This window comes from Crotalus tigris, unplaced genomic scaffold (assembly GCF_016545835.1).
Source record: "Crotalus tigris isolate CLP2741 ecotype Arizona unplaced genomic scaffold, ASM1654583v1 scf7180000020888.614114, whole genome shotgun sequence".
In the NCBI taxonomy this organism is placed as follows: domain Eukaryota; kingdom Metazoa; phylum Chordata; class Lepidosauria; order Squamata; family Viperidae; genus Crotalus; species Crotalus tigris.
Window position 1 is genome coordinate 150,407 of NW_024098239.1, and position 23,720 is coordinate 174,126.

The window sequence follows — 23,720 nt, forward strand, 5'->3', positions numbered from 1 at the left end:
ATGGGATGGTCCACCTGCTGTCACCTTTAATTAGCTGAGGTGGGGGCCCCCATCCCACCCGGGGAGGCGGAGGTCCCACGGATGCCTACATGGGGGGACAGTGAATTCCGTGATTTTTCCCTCCTCTCCTCTCACCCTGGTTCCATTCAGCAGTCTCTCCAGTCTTCCTGCATTCTCCCAATCAATTGCTCTCCAGGATAAAGTACAAGAATGCCGTATGGGCAGCCATGTCAATACTGACTTCAGTGGGTTGCATGGAAAACCTCACTGAGATGCCCTGGAGTGGGGCTACCAGACCTCCTCAGAACAGAACAGAATAATAGAGTTGGAAGGGACCTTGGAGGTCTTCTAGTCCAACCTCCTGGTCAAGCAGGAAGCCGTGGTGGCGAACTTATGGCACGCGTGCCACAGGCGGCACTCAGAGCCCTCTCTGTGGGCACGCGCACCATCGCCCCAGTCCTAGGCCTTCAGCTGGATTTTATTAAACCTCTTTGATTTAGACCTCCGTTGCCGTGTGCAAAAAAAAGGTTCAATCAATCAGTCAATTTCAACTTCTCGCAGGAAAAAAAAAAGATCTTGCAAAGTTGGAATTGATTGATTGAACTTTTTAGTCCCACCCAATCTGCTGTTACCACCGCAGCCACACCCACCCAATGGGCCACACCCACCCAATGGGCCACACCCATCCAGCACCCGATGATACATAAGTGGGTTTTGGGTTGCAGTTTGGGCACTCGGTCTCTAAAAGGTTCGCCATCACTGTCCTATCCCATTTAAGACAAGAGGTCATCCCATTTGCAGGTGCCCTTGTCTGCAAACCACTCGGTCTGCTCTGGAGACCCGAGAAAATTTTGGAACAAAGCATAACTTGGAAGTGACGCAGTCACGGCCAGAAGTCAGCCTGGACTTGCCAGCTTAAACTAATTTTGCTTTTTCTTGGGTAATTTCCTTTATCGATAGTGGAACTATCTTGCTCAAACATATCTTGCTTTCTGTTTTGCTAGAGAAGTGATTTCAACAAAATATTCCGTCACATTCTGAGTAATAAGCTATTTCAGTGTGGGCTTAATTAATAATAGCTGGCTTAAAAACTGGGCTCAAAGGGGTGTCAATCAACGGTGCCAGGCTGGGCAGGGTCAGAGGCCCAGAGCCGGACCACGAGCATCTCCAGCCCTGGCCTGGCCGGCAGTATCTCTATCAAGGCTCTGGAGGGAGAGGTCAGGGAGAGGCCCACCGGGGAGAGTCAGTCGGTGGACTGGAGTTAACCAGAAGGATCTCAGCCGGTTCGAGGGAGGGACACAGTAAAGGAATGGGAGGTAGTCCTCGGCTTACGACCGTTCATTTACTGCCTGCTCAAAATTACATTCAAAGCACTGAAAGAAATAACTCATGATCAGTCCTCGCACTTATGACCATCACAAGATCCCTGCGAGGACATGATCTAAGTTCTACTATTGTACTAATTAAAATGGAGAAAGAAAAGAAAAGGAGGGAGGGAGCAAGGAGCAAAGATAATAAAGAAGCAACTTTCTATTTCCTTTTACAGCAGTTGTAAGTATAAATATAAAATAAACACTTTACGGTTACAATATTGTTTACATTTTCTTTATAATCTTTATTCCAGTCACCGAGCGTCTCTTTCCTGTACGGAGCCCATCATTGGTCCAGACAACCTCCCATCCCCTTAGCCGCCCCCTCAACCTCCCTCACTTCCACTGCGGTTCTCCAGTTGTTGTCATGCAGGTCACCCTCATAAGTAATACACGTCAAGTGGAAAATTGTGCTCAAAAAGGCATCAAAGCAACCCCCGTCGGGGCACCCACTCCGCAAAACCTACGCAGGCTAGTCAAAGTTACATAAAGCGGAGGGTACAAAAATGCACCCAGCCTCCGAGCAAAACAGTCATCCGGTGAGCTTGAAAGAAAAGAGAGACAGGGCGAGGGAGGACACAGAGTCCCTCCCCCCCTTGAGCCACGGATCAGGTCCCACGGGCGTATTTTCCTTTCCTTGCTTGGAGCCCCCCTTCAAAAGATCCAAAGCACACCCACTGTCCCACAGCGTCCACCAGGACTGTGCCACCCTTCTCCCCATCCGGTGCCCACGTTACCTGCCTGGCCTCGGGGGCATCTTTCTGAGTGAGCAGGAAGGGCTCCCGGTGGGGAGGGAGGGAGGGAGGGAGGGAGCCAAGGCCCCCACAGCCCTGCAGCCCACGGCAGACAGACGTCCTGGGCTCTGGGCCCCAAAGCCGCCCGGCTGGCAGAGGCCCTGCCGAAGAGAGCAGAGCAGGCTGCTTCCAGCAAACTTGAAAGTCTACCCAGCCTCCCTGCCGCCCTCGCCCGGGTGAAGCGAGGGAGGCGGCGGCGAGTACAGACACATCCAGGCTGTCTTCAGCAGGCTCTCGGCTGCGCACCCCACCGGGGAGGGGGGGAGGGCTGGGCAGCCCCACGGCTCCCCCAGGCACCCCTTCCCTGCAGCCCCACAGGAGAAGACGCCCACCCAGACCTCCCGGGTCTCCTCGGGTTGTCCTGGGCGCTGCCGGGGAGACTGAAGTACCCCCCCCCCCATCTAAGGTCTGGCTGGACGGAGCAAAAGGGATCCAACAGATCCAGCGCAGGAAGCTCATCCTTGAAGGGCTGAGTAATCCTGGCTCACACAAGCATCGTGCTTCACATCCGCTTCGTCAGGGCAGATTTGTCCAACGTATTTTTTTACATATGCACACACACACACACACACACACACACACACACACACACACACACACACACATATTTATTGTGTGTGTGTGTGTGTATGTATATATATATATATATATATATATATATATATATATATATATAATATATATGTTTTCTGAGGTTTTCGCGGGTATTTGTATGTAGGTCTTTGGTTGTTCGGGTTTTCTCCCGCGTAAAATTGGAAGTGTCTTGGTGACGTTTCGACGAAGTCCCATTTGAGACTTTGCTGCTCAAAGCACGAAGCGTCACCAAGACACTTCCAATTTTACGCGGGAGAAAACCCGAACAACCAAAGACCTACATATATATACATACATACTATATATATATATATATATATATATATATATATATATATATATATATATATATATATATATATATAGGTAGACCTCAACTTAAAACCCTTTGTTTAGTTACAACAGCTCTGAAAAAGTGACTTATGACCCAGTTACAACCATTGCAGCATCCGCTTAGTCATGTGATCAGATGGCAGCTAATTCATACTTATGACGGTCGCCCTGTCCTGGATCAGGTGATTCCCTTTTGTGACCTTCTGACTAGCAAAGTCAATGGGGAAGCCAGACTTAGCAACCGTGTGACTAATTTCACAACTGCAGTGATTCCACTCAGCAACTATGGCAAGGAACAGAGGTTGCAAAATGTGGCCAAACTCACTTAACTGTCTCGCTTAGCAACAGAAATTTGGGGCTCAATTTTGATCACAAATGGAAAACTACTTGTACATAGCCTCTGTGTCCACCACCCCCCTTAGAAGTGAAAATGAAAGTGCTCATTATCCTTTAGAACAGGGGTCCTCAACTTTGGTGACTTTAAGACTTGTGGACTTCAATTCCCAGAATTGAATCCAATTCCCAGCTTTGCTGGCTGAGGAATTCTGGGAGTTGAAGTCCACAAATCTTGAAGTCGCCAAGGTTGAGGATCCCTGCTTTAGAAGACAAGGACCCCCCTCAATGCAACCTCTCCCTCTCCTCCCTCCCCCCCAGTTTTATTCACCTCTTAAGGTCAGTTCATCCAGGTCAGCGATCCAGTGGGGACCCCGGGAGACAGAGGTGAGGCAAAACAGGCCCAAAACGCTTCAGTGGGATCTGCGAGAGAGAAAGATGCTTCTTTGTCATCTCCATTGTTAAGTTTTTCATTTGATTTTGGTCCCCTAGGTCAGAAAAACAGAAATGAATTACAGTCCCCGATTTACAACCGTTCATTTAGTGACTGTTCAAAGTTACAACTGCACTGCAAAGGGTGATTTATGACTGGTCTTCACAGTTACAACCATCGTAGCATTTCCCCATGGTCACGTGATCAGAATTGGGGCATGTATTGGGGGCAGGTGCAGCAGCATCCTGGGGTCACGTGGTCACCCTCTTCCCACATCCCAGTAAAGTCAGCGGGGGAAGCTTCTTCGCAAAAAAAGGTCATATAGTTGGGTCATAAAATTCACACCACGACTGCTTTGCTTGGCAACAGAAATTCTGATCCCCACTGTGGTTGTAAGTCAAGGACTACCTCTAATAAGAAGTAACAGAGTCGCTTTGCAATGAGATGGACAGCAAATAAATTTGATAAATAAAAGAAATAAAGAAATCTACATCTGTCCCTCAGGAGGCTCCCTGCCTAGGAGTTTCCCTCGTCCTGAGGAAAATCCCGCTGCCCTTTATGCAGAGGGGGTTCCCTCCTCCCTGGGGCGGCTGGAAGAAAGGAGCCGGGAGACCCCTCCCCACCCCATCTGATCGTGGGAGAATTGACAAGCCCCTTTCCCATGGCCCTCGGAGGGAAGGCTGCCCAGATACCAGAGTCGACCTCAAGCACTTTCAGCCCAACCAACCACGCACATCTGGGAGCAGATGCAGAGGCAAATGTTTTCAAAGCACAAAGCCCAATGGCCAGAGGAGGGTCTTCCCAAACCTTCTACTCAGGCAGGCTGGGGACATGCAGTTCCCCCACAGCTGGAGGGAGCTGGGTTGGGGTCAGGCCAGGCCCAAAGGCAGAAGCTACCCTGTTCTGTGCTGAAGAACCCCCTCCTGAGCCCCTCTTGAGGGCGCCGAGTCCCTTCTCTGCACCCCCAGCTCAGGCCAGCTCTTTCCTCTCCCTGCCCTCAGTCAAGAGCTGGGGGTCCTTTGCTCCCTAGATGCCCCCCCCAGCTCTGCCCAAGTGACTAAGCCCCTCATCTGTGACATCAGCACCCAACAGCAGCAGCCACAGAAGGAAGCCTGGTTTTCAGGAAGGACTCCCCCCCCCCAAGCTGTGCCCCAAAGGAGCCCTCCTGGGGTGCTGCTTTCTTCTCATGCCGAAGATGCAGGTCAGCAGCCTAAAGCCACATTCAGCTGCCTGGGGTTGAAAGCAGCCTGTCAGTTCAGATGAAATAAAGGCTGATTGCAAACTCAGGCTCTCTACTGGAATCTGGTCAAAGCAAACTGGCAGCAGGTAAGAATCAACAGAACTCAAGGTGGGCTGGACTTAGATCTCTTGTGGGTATGAAGGGACTCATGGCCGATGACGCATTTGACCCTTCCCTCCCTCCCTCCCTCGGACCCAGCCTGGTCATCTCCTAAGATTTGGCCAGAACAGGAGCGGCCCAGCCCAACCTCATGTCTTCTTCAAGTGGCTCCAGGTGCATCTGCTTCTCTGTCCCTTTCCCTAGCTCAAGTCTTAGGGACCCTACGATCTAGGGGTGTACTCCATCCTCTGCTACCCAGAAGGTCAACTTCAATAGGAGATCTCCAAACAGATTCCAAGCTCCTTTGACATCCTGGATTTTTCTGCATCTGTATATCTATCCGTCTATCTGTCCATCCATCTATCTTTCATCTATCTTCTATCCATCCATCTTCCATCTATCTACCTATCCATACTCATCTATCTGTCCATCCAACCATCTTTCATCTTTTTACTCATCCATCCATCTTCCATCTGTATTTACTGATCCACCCTCTATTTATCTATCTGTTGCTCTCTGAGCTTGGTTGTTTTCTTGCAGACCTTTTGTTATCCAAACAGGTAACATCATTAGTGCTCGTACATCATCTAGCACTGATGTTGTCACCTAATTGGGCCATGAAATGTCTGCAAGAAAACAACCAAGCTCAGAGAGCACTGAGGACCCCTCATTTCAATCTAGCGCTACAAATATTCTCCTCTCTCTGTGTCTGTCCATCTCTACTTATTCATCCCTCTACCTCTACCTACCTACCTACCTACCAACCTGTCAAACTTACATGGCACCAGGTCGTTCGTTCCTCTGCCCATCATGCACAGCGGGCAGCCTTGCCATTTCCAGATTAGCTGCCCTGGTGGGGTGGGACCCAAGGGCATTTTTTAGAAATAAAGAGCACTAAAAAAACCCCTGAAGCTCAGCCAGGGAATTTCACACCCTCCGCCCACTGTGGCAATCCAGCTTTGGCCCCCTTGCAGATGTCTTAGGATTTGCCAAAGCTGGAATTCTTTTTGTCACGCGACTTTCCTTTCTGCCTCTCCTGGTTCTTAAGCTCCCCTCCCTTTGCAAACAATGGGGAGTTTCTGAGTCCGCTGGCGCTGCAAGCCGCTCTTTGTTTGTGCCCGGCGGGTAAGCAAATTGCGATGAGGAGGAGGGAGGTGCAATAAAGAAGGCCGCTCTCCACTCTGAGGGCTTCCGGGCCCTTTTGTCCATTGCCCAAACCTGTAGCAGCCGCCATCGGAGCCCCCACCCCCCTCCCTGCTTCTCCAGGCCCAGAGAGAGTTTACTGCTCAGGGGCTGCCACAGAGAAGAGGGGCTCAATTTATTCTCCAAAGCACCTGAAGGCCAGACAAGGAAAAACAGATGGAAACTGATCAAGGGGAGACTCAACCTGGAAATAAAGAGAAATCTTCTGACAGTGAGAACTATCAACCAATGCAGCCAGTATAACGACTCCTGATTGGAGATGGGGTTGGTCTAGAACAGTGTTTCTTTCCCAAACTTGACAATTTTAAGGCATGAGGACTTCAACTCCCAGAATTCCACAGCCAGCAACGCTGGCTGTGGAATTCTGGGAGTTGAAGTCCACATGCCTTAAAATTGTCAAGTTTGGGAAACACTGGTCTAGAAGACCTCCAAGGTCCCTTCCAGCCTTAGGATTCTATGAATCACCAGGAATATTCCCACCAGCAAACAGGGCAAGCCACTAGTATCTAAACGACAGCAAACCCCACACCCTTCTAGCACTGATGATGTTACCTAGTTGGGTCACGAAACAGCTGCATGAAAACCAAGCTCAAAGACCACCAAGAGCCCACAGACCACCACCACCTCCTCTTCCTCCTTTCTCCTTCTGCCTTCAGATGTTGTGGGTGCTCCGTCACTGGAGGCTTTCAAGAAAAGACTGGTGTGGGGTCTCCTGATTGATCAGAGGGTTGGAGTAGAAGACCAGTTACTTGTAGTTTCTTGCCTGCCCAGGAACCACAGACCCGAGACCCATGGGAAGCAGCAATCCATTAAGTTAACTGCATGTTCTATTTCCATTTTCTATAAAAAGGGTCCAAAGTGCTAATAAAAAGGCCTAATAAGGAATAGGCTGCAAATGAAGGTCGGGAAGTAAAGACGCAGAGTTCCCGGAAGCCAGAAGGTCATCTTTCCAACCTGCTGGCACCAGAGACGATCCTCAGGAAGGTCCATGCACTATTTGGATCTTCCCCTGCCATATACACCATCTGGAAACACCCGTTTGTGTGTGCGCAGGCTTTTAATAAATTACGGTATTGTTTACTTGCAATTCTTAGCCATGCCGTGCACATTAAAGAGAGGATGGGAGAGAGGGAGGAACCAACGTGATGGTGGCTTGGGGGTCAGCCAGATTTCCCAACTGTTCCTCCCCCTCCACATTCCAGGATTTTGATCCGACTTCGAAGGTTTCTCAAATTAATTCCAGATTTAAAGGCAAGAGTGCTTTGCTGCCACTTTCCATTCCTTTGCACGGAAGAGAAAACTGTAGCAGGAAGAGTAAAAGCTGCTAAAATGCAAGGGGAAATCCATAGGACAATAATTTCAGGAGGTCTTCTTCATCAATGCTGTTGGATCTTCTAATTTTACATTTTTTGTTAACACCGTTGTCTGCTGTTTATTAATCTTGAAACCTGCTATTCTTCTGATTTTCCCATTAATCTTTCAATTCCCTTCAAAGCAGCCTTGGCCACTTGAAGATGTGTGGACTTCAAATCCCAGATTTCCCCAGCCAGCACAGGATTTTCCAAACCCAACGCGGTCATCTGCAAAAGTCCTTAACCTATTAGGAATATACTCCCCATAAACTATCTCAGCTCCTCTGTAATGCTCAGCAATTTTTGTTTTCTTAGATAGCTATCTGTTTTTCTCTAGACCAGTGGTTCTCCACCTGTGGGTCGGGACCCCATTTGGGGTCGAACGACCATTTCACGGGGGTCGCCAAACAACGCAGTCCGCCATTTTTTCCCCCTTTTCCTTAGCTGTGCTACTCCCTTTTATTCTATTGGCTTTTGAAAGCCAATAGAAGAGACTCTATTCAAAAGAGTCTAATTCTATTGGCTTTCAAAAGCCAATAGGAATTGTCCAGGCTGTCTCTGCCCTGCTGAACCCGCCAAAAGTCCCATTCTGCAAACGGTGCTGCACCCGTTGAGTAGTCCTCGACTTACGACCGGCTGAGTAGTCCTCGACTTACGACCGGTTGGGGGTCGCAGCATTAAAAAGGTTGAGAACCACTGCTCTAGACAGATGTCACTCCTTTATACAAATTGGAATATCAATGAAATGCTTTTTCTATGGCTGCATTTTGTTGGAGAGAGATTGGCTAAGCCAGGGGAAGGAGTCAAGTGGGGAATTAGCCTGGAATCATTACATAGGCACAAGAGAGCAAGGTCCAACCCTCTCTGAGGATCTTGCATCTTATCTAATCTGGCCCAGATTCAAACCGCCAGTCTGAGAAGATTCCTGTGAAATAGGCATAGAACAATAAAATAGCTAGTTTGATCTCTAGATATGTGGATCTGGTTGTTTGCGCCTGCCAATTATCCATTAATATAGTATCTCCCTCTTGTAATTTCAATATTTTCTTTTCTTTTTCTTTTTGCAATTTATATGATAGCCACTTCCCTAGTTTATTTACAAAATCAATCATTTTTTGCTTTACATAAATGGTTATTTTCATTTCTCTTAAAACTTTGTTGAGGAATATTTATCTTCTCTGGAAACATTTTTTGTCTTTTCTCTTGATTTCTCAAAATTGCTTGTGTCTTTTCTTGACTCTTCTTTTTAAGTTCACTATTATGTTGTATAATAATCTCTAATAAGAGCGTTACTTGCATCCCAAACCATCCTTAAATGAGTGCCTTTACCTTATTTATCTTCAAAAAATTCTTTTCTTTTTAGAATCCTCCACTGTTGCTTCTTTTTCTAGCAACTTTCCCTTTAGTTTCCATCTAAAAGAATTAGGTTTCCTATTACGAATCAAACTTACAGGACTATGATCTAAAAACATCTTAGGTAATATATCTACCTTAGAAAGCTTAGTAGCCAAGGTCTTTGAGATTCAAATCAGGTCTGTTCTTGAAAGAGACCTATATTTGTCTTTCAGAAAAGTAGGTTTGAATTGCCATTTTTTTGTCTCCATGTTTCAACTGGTCCTAAATTGCCCACCAAATCAAAGACATTTTTTTAATTTGCCTTGGGTGATTTTAATATTTTTCTCAGAAGTTCTGTTCAGTTGTGGGGAGATCACTCCATTCCAATCCGTCATCAAACACCAATTTTCATGAGAAAAACCTATTAACCTCCCATGAGACATTTATAAAGCAATAGTTTGTTCTTATTTGGGGCATAAATTCCAGTATCGAAGTCTTAGGCAAGTTAACTATCAGGCATCCAAACTGTGTGACCAAGGGAGGGATACCACCGATAGATCATCAATATAACTCCAAACTGTTGTTAAATGCATGACCGTAAATTGAGGACTGTCTCTATTCCAATTTGCAATCCCTAGATTTTTGTTGTTCGTGGGAGTTATGGATAGTCATCTAGAGAAGATTTGTGGAAGATTGTTTCTATACATGGTTACTGCAGCAAGATTATTGTATGCACGAAAATAGAAAGATTCAGCATTGATCCACAATGGGGGGGGGCTAATGAAGAGAAGGGGACTTGCCATCTACGTTTATTGCTGACTGGCAACCACTTACAGAATTTTAGGGAGAAACAGAAAAAAAATGAAATTATAATTTATGGCTCTGGTGATTAGAAAAGATTATAACTGCTGTGAAGAAGATCTTTGTGATTTTTTCCTTTGTTGCATTTTTAGCTTTCTCTTTGATTTCTTTGATTTTCCTTTTCTTATTTTATATTAGTTTGTCATAGTTTTTAATCTTCCTTTTGGAAAAAAATCTTTAATAAAAGTTATAGGAAAGATTCCGGTCATCCAGGGGAAAGTGGGGAGGGGGAGAGAAATAAGGGAAAAGGGGAAAGAAAGACAGCAGAAATTTTGCTCTGGCGTGGATCCATCCACTCGGCCCCTCTCGGCTTCCCTCCACACGGATGTGCCTGGCTGAGCGCCTTGTCCCAAGAGGGAACACCGGGCCCTGGGGGGGGGGCTTTGAGGAGACCCAGAACAGAGACAGAAAGTTCCTTGTGGTAGTGCAGGAAACTAGGTTATCCCAGGCAGATTTCACAGTCTGCTGTTTGCCGTTGGCTCAGAAACGGCGTCTACACAAAGGCAGCCATTGTTGCCTCTTGGAACTTTGCCACAACAGAGGGAATTAAAGCAGACCATCCCTTCACAGCTTCGGCCTTCTGACTTCAGGACCCTGGAGATGTTTTTGCAAATACCAGCCCTCCAGGCAACGTGGCTGATGGGACCTGGGTTCACACAACACGCTAGTCTCCAAAACCTGGGTTTACTGAAACAGTACAGGCAGCCCTCAATTTACAACAGTTCATTTAGTGACCATTCGAAGTTACAATAGCACTGAAAAAAGGCACTTGTGTCTGTTTTTCACACTTACAACCGTTGCAGCGTCCCCGTGATGACCTGATCAAAATTCAGAGGCTTGGCAACCAGCTCACATTTATGACGGTCGCAGTGTCTCCCGGGGTCACGTGATTCTCCTTTTGCAGCCTTTTGACAAGCAAAGTCCATGGGGAAGCCAGATTCACTTAACAACTGTGTGACTAACTTAACAACTGCAGTGATTTGCTCAACAACTGCGGCAAGATAGGTCGTAAAATGGGGCAAAACTCACTTAACACCTGTCTTGCTTAGCAACTGAAAGTTTGTTCAATTGTGGCTGTAAATCAAAGTCTACCTGTAGGTGTCCCCACATTAAAACCCCAAAACCTGGGTTAGTGAAACACAATGGTTGCATTCACACTCCACGCTGCCTGCCAAGACACCCCACCTTTCCTGACTTGGGGTCTTCAGGTACAAGACCTCCAATAACCCAAAGCCGCTTTAGCAGCGCTCTGCATGCTGTGCAGACCAGGAAGCGGCTCAGAGCAGCCCGCAGCCGCTGCCCTCTCCTCTCGGCCCCTGGAGGAGGCCGGCTTGGAGCCATCCTGAACAAGCGAGGAAGCTGGGACAGAATTTCCGTTGCTAAGTAAGGTGGTCGTTAAGTGAGTCAGGCCTCATTTTACGAGTCCTGCCATAGTTGTTAAGTGAATCACCGCAGTTATTAAGCGATACCAGATTCCAACACTGCAACATTCCTGGGTGGGAAGGTCACAAATGATGATCACGCGACTCTGGGGACGCTGTGGCAATTGTAAGTCGGAGGGCTTTTTCCAGTGTGGTTGTAACTTTGAACAGTTAAGTTTTCTGCTATCTGAAAGATGGGCAGAAACGCTTTAACTAGAGGGACAGATGCTAGAAAAACTGGTTTAAAAAAGAGAGTAAAGGATAAAATTGTGCGAAACAAGAATAAATCTGCCTGGCATTTAAGGTAAAAAATCTGCAAAGGTTATTTGAAAAATCTGAGTATTGCAGTGAAAATACCAAAGCACTAGGGGACGTTTTGCACACTCACAACTGCTGACATTCCATGATGGGATTTGTAGTCCAGCCATTCTGGTTAGTGCCCGGCTGGGGAAGGTTAGTATTGTAGAGTGCTTTGTGTGATTGACATTTTGATATATGTGCTGTTTGTAACATACCTAAGATATATATAATCATGGCGAGAAGAAAATCTCCTGATCGACGCATGCAGAGAGAGAGCCGGCACAAGGGACAGACGAAAATTCAAACTGTCAAAACTGAAAAATGAAATTGAGGAAGCAAAGACTGCCTCTTCTGGCACACACAACAGTAGAGGAAGGGGGAAGTCTTGGGGGGGGGGGGCTGGAGCTGCTGCTGACAGACCTCATTTCTCCAGCCCTCCCATCTCAACCCCAGGAGCAGCACCAGACAGTCCCTGATCAGAGGCAGCCAAAGGCTGACCAGCAGCAGCTGCATCAAGGATGGATGCAACTCTAGGGACTGACTGCTGACCTCACGGACACCCACCCACCTGTCTTCCTTCCTTCCCTTCCTCATTCCCTCATCTCTTTCCCTCCCTCCTTCCTTCCTTCCTTCCTTCCTTCCTTCCTTCCTTCCTTCCTTCCTTCCTTCCTTCCTTCCTTCCCTCCCTCCCTCCCTCATTCCCTCATCTCTTCCCTTCCTTCCTTCCTTCCTTCCTGCCTTCCTTCCTTCCTTCCTTCCATTTTTCCTTCTTCCCTCTCTCCCTCCCTCATTCCCTCATCTCTTTCCCTCCTTCCTTCCTTCCTTCCCTCCCTCCCTCCCTCATCTCTTCCCTTCCTTCCTTCCTTCCTTCCCTCCCTCCCTCCCTCCCTCCCTCATCTCTTCCCTTCCTTCCTTCCTTCCTTCCTTCCTTTTCTCCTTTCTTCTTCCCTCTCTCCCTCCCTTGATCATCTGACTTGGGCTCAAGATCTTGACCACTTGACCCCAGGACCCTATTAATGGCCCCTGCCCACTTCAGTCTGCCTCTAGGCCAGCCCCCCTCCCCTGCCTCTTTGCCCCCCCAACCCAAAGCACAGTGGCTTCTCCATACATTAAGGCAGCCCTTCCCTGCCAGCCCTCTCCCCCCCCCCCCCCCGCACAGCTGGACTCCTCCATTCCCAACTGGACAAAGCCTCTGGCTCAGCCAGGGCTGCCCCTTCCCCACAATTCCCCCTCTGGTCTCCAGCTCTCAGAGGGGAGGAGGGTGCGGAGATCAGGCAGAAGACCTCATACCCGTCTCCGAATTTGGGGAGAGGCGCCCTGTTGCATCAGTGCATTTCATTAACGTCTCTGTCTTGCAACACACACACACAATCCCACCCCACCCCCTGGATTTTTACCAAATTCAGTGGCTCCTCACCTCTTCCTTTATCCCCCCGCCATTCCAGATTCAGCTCTGGCTACCCACCTAGGATCGATCCCCAAAAGACACAGGAGCCTCAGTCTTAATTAAGAACCAAACTAATGTGTGGGGAAACTCCCTGGTGTGGGAAAGAAACACACGTGCATTTGAATTCCTGCTCATCGGGCTATTGTAACTCATTTCCAAAGCTCCAGATATGCCCCCCCCCAAACAAAAAAGCCCGCATTTGTGCTCTCAAAGATACATTTCATGGCTGGGAAACCCCTTCAAAACAACAACAACAACAACAAAATAAAATTCTGTCTGCCTCCAGCGCATGTCCTAAAACACAACCAGCCAAATTCCTTTCATTGTTCATTGCAACTATTTAAAAAGCAGAGACAGAATCTGTACCTGGCAGCTGGGTGGGATGCAGATCCGGGCTGATAGGATGGGGGGGGGACGAGACGGGAGGGGTGGCCACAGCCGTCTCCCGGGGGGGGGGGGCGAGGGGGAAGCCAGCCGGCTCTCAACAGCCCTGCGAAGGAAACTCCCTCCGTTGTTGTCCGAGGAGCCCATCCCTGTCACCACCGCCTGCTAGTTATGCTGAGGGAACATCCTGGGGTTGCCATGGCGACGCTTTACCTCCAGCAGTGGTCCAGCCTCTGCCTTCCAGATCATCCCGAGGATCCGGGCTGGGGATCACCTGGCTCCTGTCCAGATGTGGCATCCAGCAGAAGGACAGGGAGGTGCCCTCCTCCTCCCACAAGGGGCCTCCTCACCCCGGAAGACACGGCAGGCACCTCATTAATTCTTCACCCGCCTCGCGCCATGTCGGCTGGCAGCCAGATGTTCTTCCAGGCAGCGTCTCCCGGAGGAAACTCCAGCCCCCACCATGCTGGCCCGGGCATTAGCCAAAATGGTTTCTTCTATAACTCCTGGATAAATGCATGTTAGTTTACTAGCTACCCAGGCCGATGTTCCTTGAATTCTAGGCACCTCGAAGGCCCCATCCCCCCTCGTGGGATCCCCCCCCCCCGACTCTGGGCTCCTGGAGGGAGAGGAGCCAGGGCCAAGAAAACCGTCTCGGCTTCCCTCCCAGCTGCTAATATTCCGCCGGGTTTGGGGTGAAAATGGCTGCCTGGTTCTTCACAGAACACAGTAACGCAAGCCTGGTACAGGAGTCCTCGGCTTACGACCACAATCGGGACTAAAATTTCCATTGCTAAGCAAGGTGGTCCCTAAACAAGTGGAGCCCGATTTCATGATCTTTGATACGTGGTTGTTAAGCAAATTACTGCAGCTGCCAAACGAATCACACGGTCGTTAAGTACTTTGCTTGTGGGAAGGCCATCAAGGGTCATAAATACTTGCCATACAAAATAAATAATCTTGCTGGTTGCCAAGCATCTAGATTTTGACCATGATTGTGACGGTCATAAGTGCAAAAACTGGTCGTAAACCACTTACTTCAGTGACATAACTACAAACGGTCGCTAAACGAATGGTTGTATGTTGAGAACTACCTGTATGTTTTGATTACTGCAAAGAGAATCTGGACTACAATACCCAATACTCACTGGAGGAGTGCCAGGAAGCCCTCTACTGGCTCGGAGTCCAAGCAAGGAGCTTGGGGCAACGAAGATTTTCATATATCACGAGAAAGAGGGTTACATGCAACCCACAACTGGCTAAAATAGTTAAAATGGATCCACTTAACTGCATGGGACAAACAGGTTTTTGCCTCTTCATTCTTCCAAGAAAAAGAGATGAAGAGAAAGAGAGGCCCCCGCAGAATGAAGGGAGCAGCCAAGGACACTTCCAAACTCTGATTGGTCAAAGCAGCCCTCCTACTGTGGCCTGTCTGGCCAATAAGGAACAGAGCAGGGAGGTCAGGAAGCCTCTGCTCTCAGCTAATCACAATTAACCATGGTTAGGTAAACCCTAACCCGGTGTTTCTCAATCCCATCCCCTTTTCATTGTGTGGACTTCAACTCCCAGAATTCTCCAGCCAGCATGGGGAATGGGGGCTGGCTATGCTGGCTGGGGAATTCTGGGAGTTGAAGTCCACACTCCCAGAAGTCCAATTAGCCAAGGTTGACAAACACTGCCCTAATCACATCCCGATCTGTGATCCTTGGCAGTACAGTATGGAGTGCTGGCTAGCTCTAATTGGTGATTATTTCACAGAAGTATGTGCCACGAGAAAAAAAAAATCCCATTTTTTGTTCCTAACCATTTTGTCAGATACCTCCCCCCAATGTAATAGTAGTAGTAGTAGTAGTAGTAGTAGTAGTAGTAGTAGTAATAGTAGTAATAATAATAATAATAATAATAATAATAATAATAAAGTTGGAAGGGACCTTGGAGGTCATCTAGTCCAACCCCCTGCTCAGGCAGAAAACCCTATACCATTTCAGACAAATGGCTGTCCAGTCTCTTAAAAACTTCCAGTGTTGGAGCATTCACCACTTCTGGAGGCAGGTTGTTCCACTGGTTAATTTTGTTTCTTCTTAGTTCTAGGTTGCTTCTCTCTTTGCCTTCAGGTGCCTTGGAGAATAGCTTGACTCCCTCTTCTTTGTGGCAGCCCCTGAGATATTGGAACACTGCTATCATGTCCCCCCTCGTCCTAGACATGCCCAATTCCAGTAGCCTCCAGTCCCCTAATAATCTTTGTTGTTTCTTTCTTTGGCTATGTAGCTTTTCGGAGTCTGCCATTCTGGTGGGAGGGGGGATCCTACAGCCAGTAGCGAGCCCTTCAGCACCCTGAAGTAATTTTCATTTGGAACACAGAATCTATGGCTAGAAGGGACCGGGGTAGGCAACCTTGGCTCTTTTATGACTCGTGGACTTCAATTCCCAGAATTCCTGAGAAGTCCACGAGTCATAAAAGAGCCAAGGTTGCCTCTCCCCCCCTGTAGTCCAACCCCCTGCTCAAGGCAAGAGACCTTACACCATCCCGGTCAAAAGGTTGTCCAGTCTATTTTTGAAAACCAGTTCTAAAAATTAATTTTGAAAACTTTCTAAGTGGTTTTCCAAAGAGAAGAGAATTTCAGAGCTATTTCCATGGGTGGCCCCTAGTGAGAAAGCCACTGCGGTGCTTAGTGCACATACAAATGCCTGTCTCCATTGTGCACAACCCGCCTTTCATTCCACCCTGGGAGCGCCTCCAGACACCACAACCTCCTGTGGGCTGTTTATCTTCACTATATTCTTCCCTTTTTTTGATGAAGCCCAAAACAAAAATGCAAAGAAAGCACAGGCCCAAGATCAAAAACAAAGAAAAGGAAATAGTGTGAACATTTCCTAATTTCCACAAGGAAAAAGTCTCCTCCGTCAACAGCACAACTCGAGAGAGATTCATTAGAAAACTGCGAAATTATGGAGAAAAGCAGACACCTTCAGGGCAAGGATAATTAACCCAATTATCTATGTAAATGTGGCCTGGGTTGTAGCCAGATGAAAGCCAAATAGTAAACTGTGAGGCCTGAATTCACAAGGCAGATAGGAAAATACCCCCAAGCACAACCCAGAGCAAGTGAGGAGCCAAATCCTTTCAGCTCAGTCATGATGGGTGTCAGAATCCAATTATATTTCATCTTTAATTATCAAACATAGAAACTCCCAATTCTGCCTTCTCTGGATTCTGCCATAAGAGGGAGAAAAGGGGGAGAGCAAAGGGGCTTTATGGCCCTCACTTCCTTCAGCACACTTCAAAGGACTGAATGTGTGTTTATTGTGGCCTCTAAGCTTTAACATATCAAAGAAGAGTAATTGCCTTTCATGTAGTTATCTGAAGTCTCCATCCAGACGGAAGAAGAAAGGGGATGGAATTGTGATACTTGAAACTATCACTGGAAGGGGGGTTGATTGGGTGGGACTACTGGGGAACCCCTTAAAACCTTGAATGGGAGAGCTTGAACCCCAAGTCCTGTCTAGCATGCCTGCAACCATTTTCTCTTAATAAAGGATTCCTGTTGGAAGAATTATTCCAAGAGTTCTGTCTTCTTAAGATGCAAAGTGGGGTGGGTCCTCACATTAGACAGGTCCTCACAATGGGTCAGTTTCCCCCCAACCGCAAGAGGGGGGCATCGCTTCAACCTGCAGAGCACCTGCAAGTTGACCCAAAAATATTCGCTCAGCAACATGTCACACCAGCCACGTATTTGTGCTTTTAAGGCGATGCACAAAGAGTGAAGTTGCACAGCCACATCAACTGCTTGAGTTAAGCAGGAAAGTGATGCGCTTATCACCTGCTTCTCCTTCCCAGGGACACATGCCAACTGCGGGAAAACGAGAAAGCTGTCCTTCTCGCCCGCTTCTTGGGCAAGGAAAGAAAGGCTTCCAAAAGATTCTTTGCAAAGAGAAATCAAAGTCTGTCTGTGGGATGAGGCCATGCTGCACCACCACCACCACCACCACCACCCCCCGCTGGCTCCTCTCTGCGGGTTTTCTCTTCAGGGGCAGCTTTTACCCCATCTGGAAGGATGTTCCCCACCCTCCCCTCCCCAGGAATGGGGCAGGGGCCTCCTCCTCCTCTCCTTCTCCTTCAGCAGGAGCCTCTCAGCCTGGAAGCCACCCAGTTCAACCCAGCCTCCCACTTTGCCTCTTGACCCCCCATCTGGCCTGGCAGAGCAGCTGCCTGCTTCCTTTCCCTCCAGAAAAGTTGGGGAGCAAATGCAGGAAAGAAAAATCTGAGCTGGAAAGAGGAAACCCCAAAGAAAGGGGCTGTTGGTTCTCAGGCCCAGCTGATTCCGGAGAACAGCAGCCTGCGTCCGTTACATCCCTTTGGGCTGCACGGCAAGGTTCCTGTGATGGATTAATTCTCTTACACAAGCAAATTAATTCCACATGGGAAACAAATTCGGTTATTTCCAAGTGTTTGTGACCTGTCAGAGGGGATCCCTTCCTGGATGGTCTCTCAGTCCCACTGCCTAAGTTCCTGTGAGCTCCTGGCAAGTCCTGGGTGAGGAACCAGGCGCCTTGCCCTCTGTCTGCCCTCCATGCCTCCCCAGAACCCCCAAACCCGGCCCTCCTTCTTGGACTTCCAGGGAGCAGCTGCTTCTCTTCCCTCTGCTGTTGGAGGCGTTCCTGTTCTTGAGCTGGAGGCTCTTCTCCACCATGTTCTTTGGCACCCCAATTCGGAAGCCTCCATGCTTCTTCCTTCTGCCTTTCTCACAGCCCATCTTTCGGGTCACAAATTGCAAATGGAAAACTTACAGGGTCTGGAAGAGAAGGACCTCCGGAGCAGAGCGAGGTCTCTGCTCTGCCAGTCAGTCCGTTTAGGTCCTCTCCCAAGGAGCAGATGTGGCTCCCTTCCTCCCTTCAGTTCCATCTCTGGGCTGAAACTGCTTCAACTTCTCCATCTCCTTGCATTGCCTGTTGCTCTCTGTCTGTCTGTCTGTCTGTCTGTCTGTCATCTATCTCAGTTCTTTCACCTTCAATCAGTTTCCTTAAGTCTTTCGTAAGTGCGCCTGAGGGCAGGAGAAGTAGTAACAGATGGAAAATAAAGAGAGAAGCAATCTAAAACTAAGGAGAAATTTCCTGACACAACAATTAAAATGAGTGGAACGCTTTTCCTCCAGATGTGGGTGCTCCAACACTGGAAGTTTTTAATAAGAGATTGGACAGCCCTTTGTCTGGAATGGTATGGGGTCTCCTGCTTGAACAGACCTCCAAGCTCCCTTCCAACTCTTATTATTCTGTAATTCTTCACTTCCAGCCCTCAAAATGGGAGCATTCTCCCATCTGAGATGGTTGATGAATTTCCTAGCAATTTTAATTCCAATTCCTACTTCTTCTTCTAGTCCAGCATTTCTGATTATTCATTGTGCGTATTATGTCAAATAAATCAGCAAGTAAGATGCAACCCCAGGAAACTTTTTTTCCCCAGTTCTGAACTATTTAATTGTTTCCTCTTCCCTTTTAATGGTTACTTCCTGCTCATCCCTGAAATCAAAGAGGCGAAGCTTAGGGGAAAATATTGTAAATCTGTCACTTCTTGCCAAGTGCCATTTCCTGGAAAGCCCAAGAAGGGAAGGCTAGTGAATTGGGGTGTAGGAACCCTAGGCGGGCATATTCTCTGCCTTCCTTCTGTGGAGGACCACAGGCTTGGAAGCCCCATTTGAGGAGAAGAGGGAGGGAGGGAGGGAGGGGCAGAGGGGAGCAGATGTGGAGATGGGGCGTGGTGGGGGAAGGAGCGGGAGGAGGGAAAGCCCGGCTGCTGCCAACAAGAACCCGGGCCAGGCGAGAACCAAAGCCCAGATGTCTCTGCTCCACGTTTTGCAACTTCCCCGCAAGCTCTCCCTTCCCAGAGGTGGATTCGCTCCGGCCCCAGAATTTCTGCAAACCATGAAATTCCGCCCAGTGGAAGACGATGGGCAGGTCCAACATCTGGGGGGGCTCAACTTCTACCTCTAATTTCTGCACCTTGGTTCACCTCTGGCTCTCTTCCTCCCCAACCTCAGGTGACCAACACCTGGAGCAGCACTTTTCTCCCGACCCCTCCCCAATTTGCGTGACACACCAGCTGAATGCAAACAAGCGCCCCCTTCTTCAATCTCTCTCTCTCTCTCTCTCTCTCTCTCCCCCCCCCCCCGCCTGTTTTTGCTTTGAAGCAGGATTGAACCCAGGGCCAGAGGCTCCTGGCCTTGTTTCTGCCCATCTTCCCCCCACCCCTCTCTGGCATCCAGAGTGGCACAGTGCAACTGACCAGGCTGTCTCAACCTGACCTTGCCAAAAGTGTATTTTCTGTTCTCTGCAAACCTCGGTTAATCCTTCTGGTTTGAGCACAAGGATTCGGAAGAAGCCCTGCCGGGAACTGGGTGGTGATACAGGGAGTCCTCGACTTACAACCGTAATGGAGCCTACCCATTACAGTCATAAGGTGTGACTGTTCTAAAGCGGGTTACAAAAGATTTTACAACTTTTTTTCAGCAGTCGTAAAGCGAACACCACAGCCATAAAGAGAATCCATTGTTCACTTTGGACTGGTTTTGCTGGAAACTGGAAGTAAACGCTGTTTTTTGGCAAAAACCTGACAGAACGCAGTCCCATGAACACGGGACACCACAAATAGCCCTGACCGTCAGATAGCTGCTGAGGGCCCAGCATGTGATCACGTGACCCAGGGAGGGCTGTCAGAACTTCAGAACCGGGCCATAAGCACCTGGGGGAGATCTGTCGTAACTTTGAATGGTTGCTAAGCAACTGGTCATTCTGTATTGCAGAATGAGGGCTTTGCAACCGTTCACCTTGGGGCTTTCATGGCAGCATCTGGGCATTCAGAACCTCCCCGGGGCCTGGGTTCAGATTCAGTGAATCGGGATTCCTCGTGTGCATTAAGTACCCTCAGCCCAGGAACAAGTTGCCAGGGTGCCAACTGCCACGGGTGGAGGGGGGAGCCCTGCTCCTTCTTGTCAATCAGTTGATCAACTTTCTTGGTCTGCAAAGGGATCAGGCAATGCTCAAGATGAAGGATCCGGATCCGGGCTAATAACAAAGCTGTCCTTGATGAAAGGCCTCTGGACTAACAAGAGGCCATTCTTGTGTGTGCTGAACCTACGGAACTCCCTACCACAAGATAGCTTTGAAACTGGTGGCGAGAAGACTCTGTAAGACACTATTTGCCAGGGGATGTAAGCAGAAATGGCAGCAGTATCTCTGAACATGCAGATCGTGGCATCCAGCTGTACCTCGTTGCAAAGAGGATTCTGGATTAGACCAGTCTGGTGTGCCAAGGCCGCTGCTGCGCTTCTGACTGGCCATGAGAGCTAGAGAAAGCCTCTGGGAGAGAGGGAGGGAGGGAGGGAGGGAGGGGCGCCCCAAAGCAAGGGGGTTTTAGGGCAGAGAACTAGACCACTCCAGATCACTAAGATGATCCAGAGGCTGCAGCAGTTCCCTGGGAGCAAAGTCTGTGGCTCTTGAGCTTTTTAGTCCAGACAGGAGAGGAACAAGAGGGAGGTGATTGAGGTGTATAAAATTACCCCTGATGTAGACGGACGGGGCAAGGAGGAGCTATTCTGGCAAGGCCAGAAGCAAAGGTCACCCAATGAAACTGGATCCTGGGAGAATCAGGGGAGACAAAAAGGAAATATCCAAGCAATTCAGTCTTGGGATGGGTGAGGGGAGGTGGTGGCTGCTACCAGCTTGGCTGGCTTCAAAGACGGACCTGACGGATTCATGGGGATCCATGGTTTTTAGCCTTGAGGGTGGTGGGGCTGCCTCAGAAAGAGACCCCCTCCCCTGCTGGGAGAGCAGTGGGCTCCCTTAGGCAGCTGGCTGGCTCTTGTGAGATCAGGCAACTGGACTGAGGGCGCCACTTCTATTCATTCAATATGTGAATTTACCTTGAATTGATGAATTGCAATTAACGTTAACTCCTCTGCATGTTTCCCTTTCATTACATAAAAAACCAGAGTTTAGCACGAACTACCTGGGGTCCATAAGGACTGAGCAGTAGATAAATTCTACACATAAATAAAGAAAATTAACTCTCTGGAACTCTGTCAAGGATAGCAAGAGGGCTGGGGAGCTGTTGCTCAAAACGTGGAAGAGGCCAGAATTCTGCAAATTTATTTTTTCTGGGACAAGAACGGTGACAGAGTCGGGTCTGGGTCAGGAAGATGCTCTAGCTGAAGTTATCAAGTTATTTATAAACTAATAAAGAGGGGGGGATCAAATAAATACAGGTAGTCCTTGACTTATAATAGAGACAGTTTGAAGTTCGGAGAATTATGGCCATTTTCCACACCACCGATTCGGGCAGTTGAGGGACTCTTCTGGGAAAACGCGCCCCCTCCAAAGACACCCCAAAACAGCGCTTCTGGCCAGGAAAGGGATTGCGGAGGCTCCGCGGACCCTTCCCCGCGGAGAATCGCCGCCCGCCGTCCCGCTCCGCGCGTCCGCACGAGGGGCCGAGCCCGGGGCAGCCGGGGGCTTTGGCGCATCCGCCGGGCAGGCTGCTAGGGAGCCCCGCGGCTGCTCAGCCTCGCCTCGACGGCTCCGTGCTGAAGTCGGGCAGCGGCGCTCCGGCCTGGGACCCCGCGGGAGCCGGGCTGGGCCAGGTGTTGCCGGCGTCGGGGGCGCCCCGTCCTCCCAGCGACGGCCCAAGCCGGCTACGGGACGGGCGGGAGGAGCTGCTTCGTCCGGTCGCCCGCGCCGGGCCAGTCTTCGCCCCCCGCCGCCCCTCCGCCCCGACCTCGCCGCCCGCCCCACCTGCGGACGGTCTCCGGCTCCTTCGCGCCCCGTGGCCGGCTGCCGTGCACCCGGGCGGCCCGGCCCTTCCGCGGCCCCCTTCTCCTCGCGCCGCTTCCCGGCCGGGAGACCCTCCGGGGCAGCCGCGCCGCTCTCGCCGCCGCCGCGTGAGCTCCCTGGCCAGGGCAGGGGGGAGGGGGCGGCTTCCCCTTCGGGCTGCGACGCCCCGCCGGAGCCGCCGGGCGCTCCTGCCCAGCCGGGGGCGCCGTCCTGGGGCGCAGGGGGCCTGGAGGGGTCCGGCCAGGCTGGCAACCCGCGGAAAGCAGCCCCGCAGCCCGCCCCCCTCCCGCGGCTGCAGGGTCCGGCAGCCCCGCGCGCTCGCTGCGCCCTCAGCCCGCCCGGCGTCCGGCACGGCGAAGGAGCGGAGCTGCCCAGGCTCTGGCGGCGCTGGGGGCGTCTGGCGGTCTTTCCAAGGGGCGAGTCCGGAGCGGGCCCCCCCCGCCCTTTCCGGACCCCGGTGGGCGCCCGAGGCGCCTCTCCCCCCTCCCGCCCCGCCCCGCCCCCATCCGGCAGGTGGGACCGACGCCCTCGAGGGAAGCGCGGGGCTCCGCTTGGCCCCAACCAAACCTCAAACTTCAGACTAACCTTCACAGGGATGGACTTCAAATCCCAGGATTCCCCAGGCGGCAGCTTCAAGACTTGGGGACCTCAACGAGTCTTTCCCTTTTTTCTCGCTCTTAAAACCAGTTGTCTCCAGGAGACGCCCCCGAGTGCAGAATGGGCAGCTCCTGCCCTCTAGTGGCCACTGGTGGGAAATACCCGGGAGACCCTTTGAACGTTTAGACTTCCTTGAAATGGAAAGTAGGGCGGAGGGCGGAGGGCGCGGGGGGGGGGGCAGCAGCGCATTATTGCCCCTCCATAGAAGCCCATTTTGGCTGATCGAAAGTTTGCGTTCCGACGGGCCTGGGTTTTTGTGCAATCACTTCTATATCAGTAGCTGGCGTTTTGTATCCTGTACCGTTGGTTGATGCCTAATGCATTTTGTACGATATCTTAATTGCCTGCCTTTGTGTCGATAATTCGGCACGCAGTGATGTTGCAGAAATGGCAAAATTCACTAAAGAATTTATCTAGTTTTCTTTCAACTTGGAAATCGCTGCTGGGCTTTTTGCTCAAAAGTGAAAGAAACATGAAACTTTTGATTGTATTTTTGATGATTAGAACCAAATTTGTAAGTATAGAAACGGTTTGAAATGTCGTCAAATGTAAAACAAAAGGCTGGGGGGTTGTTTTTGTAAACCACTGCACCAAAGAAAGTCAGAAGTCATTAAAACGAATAAAGTTATTGAAAAGAGCCAAGAACCTAATTGCTTTTACACAACGCTCAGTGGCTGTCCTGCTCCACATAGAGCCTCTGATGAACATGGGCAGTCCTCGACTGACAACGGTTCATTTAGT

The 23,720-nt window shown here is 49.8% G+C and overlaps 1 protein-coding gene across 6 annotated transcripts in view; it reads right to left on the reverse strand.

Moving 5' to 3' along the window:
- The window catches only part of SEMA4A (semaphorin 4A), a 59,095-nt gene extending 36,072 nt beyond the window's left edge, over window positions 1–23,023 (reverse strand). Inside the window, exons 1-2 of one of the 6 annotated variants that reach the window (XM_039368636.1) lie at window positions 22,908–23,023; window positions 3,756–3,847 (exon numbers count right to left, since the gene is read on the reverse strand). The gene's annotated coding sequence lies outside the window, so the exon portion shown is untranslated. Of the gene's footprint in view, window positions 1–2,107; window positions 2,231–3,755; window positions 3,913–14,647; window positions 14,831–22,283; window positions 22,413–22,907 lie in introns of those variants that run through there. The other 5 variants (XM_039368638.1, XM_039368639.1, XM_039368637.1 and 2 more) reach the window with 5 other exon arrangements.
- Window positions 23,024–23,720: the final 697 nt, after the last annotated feature.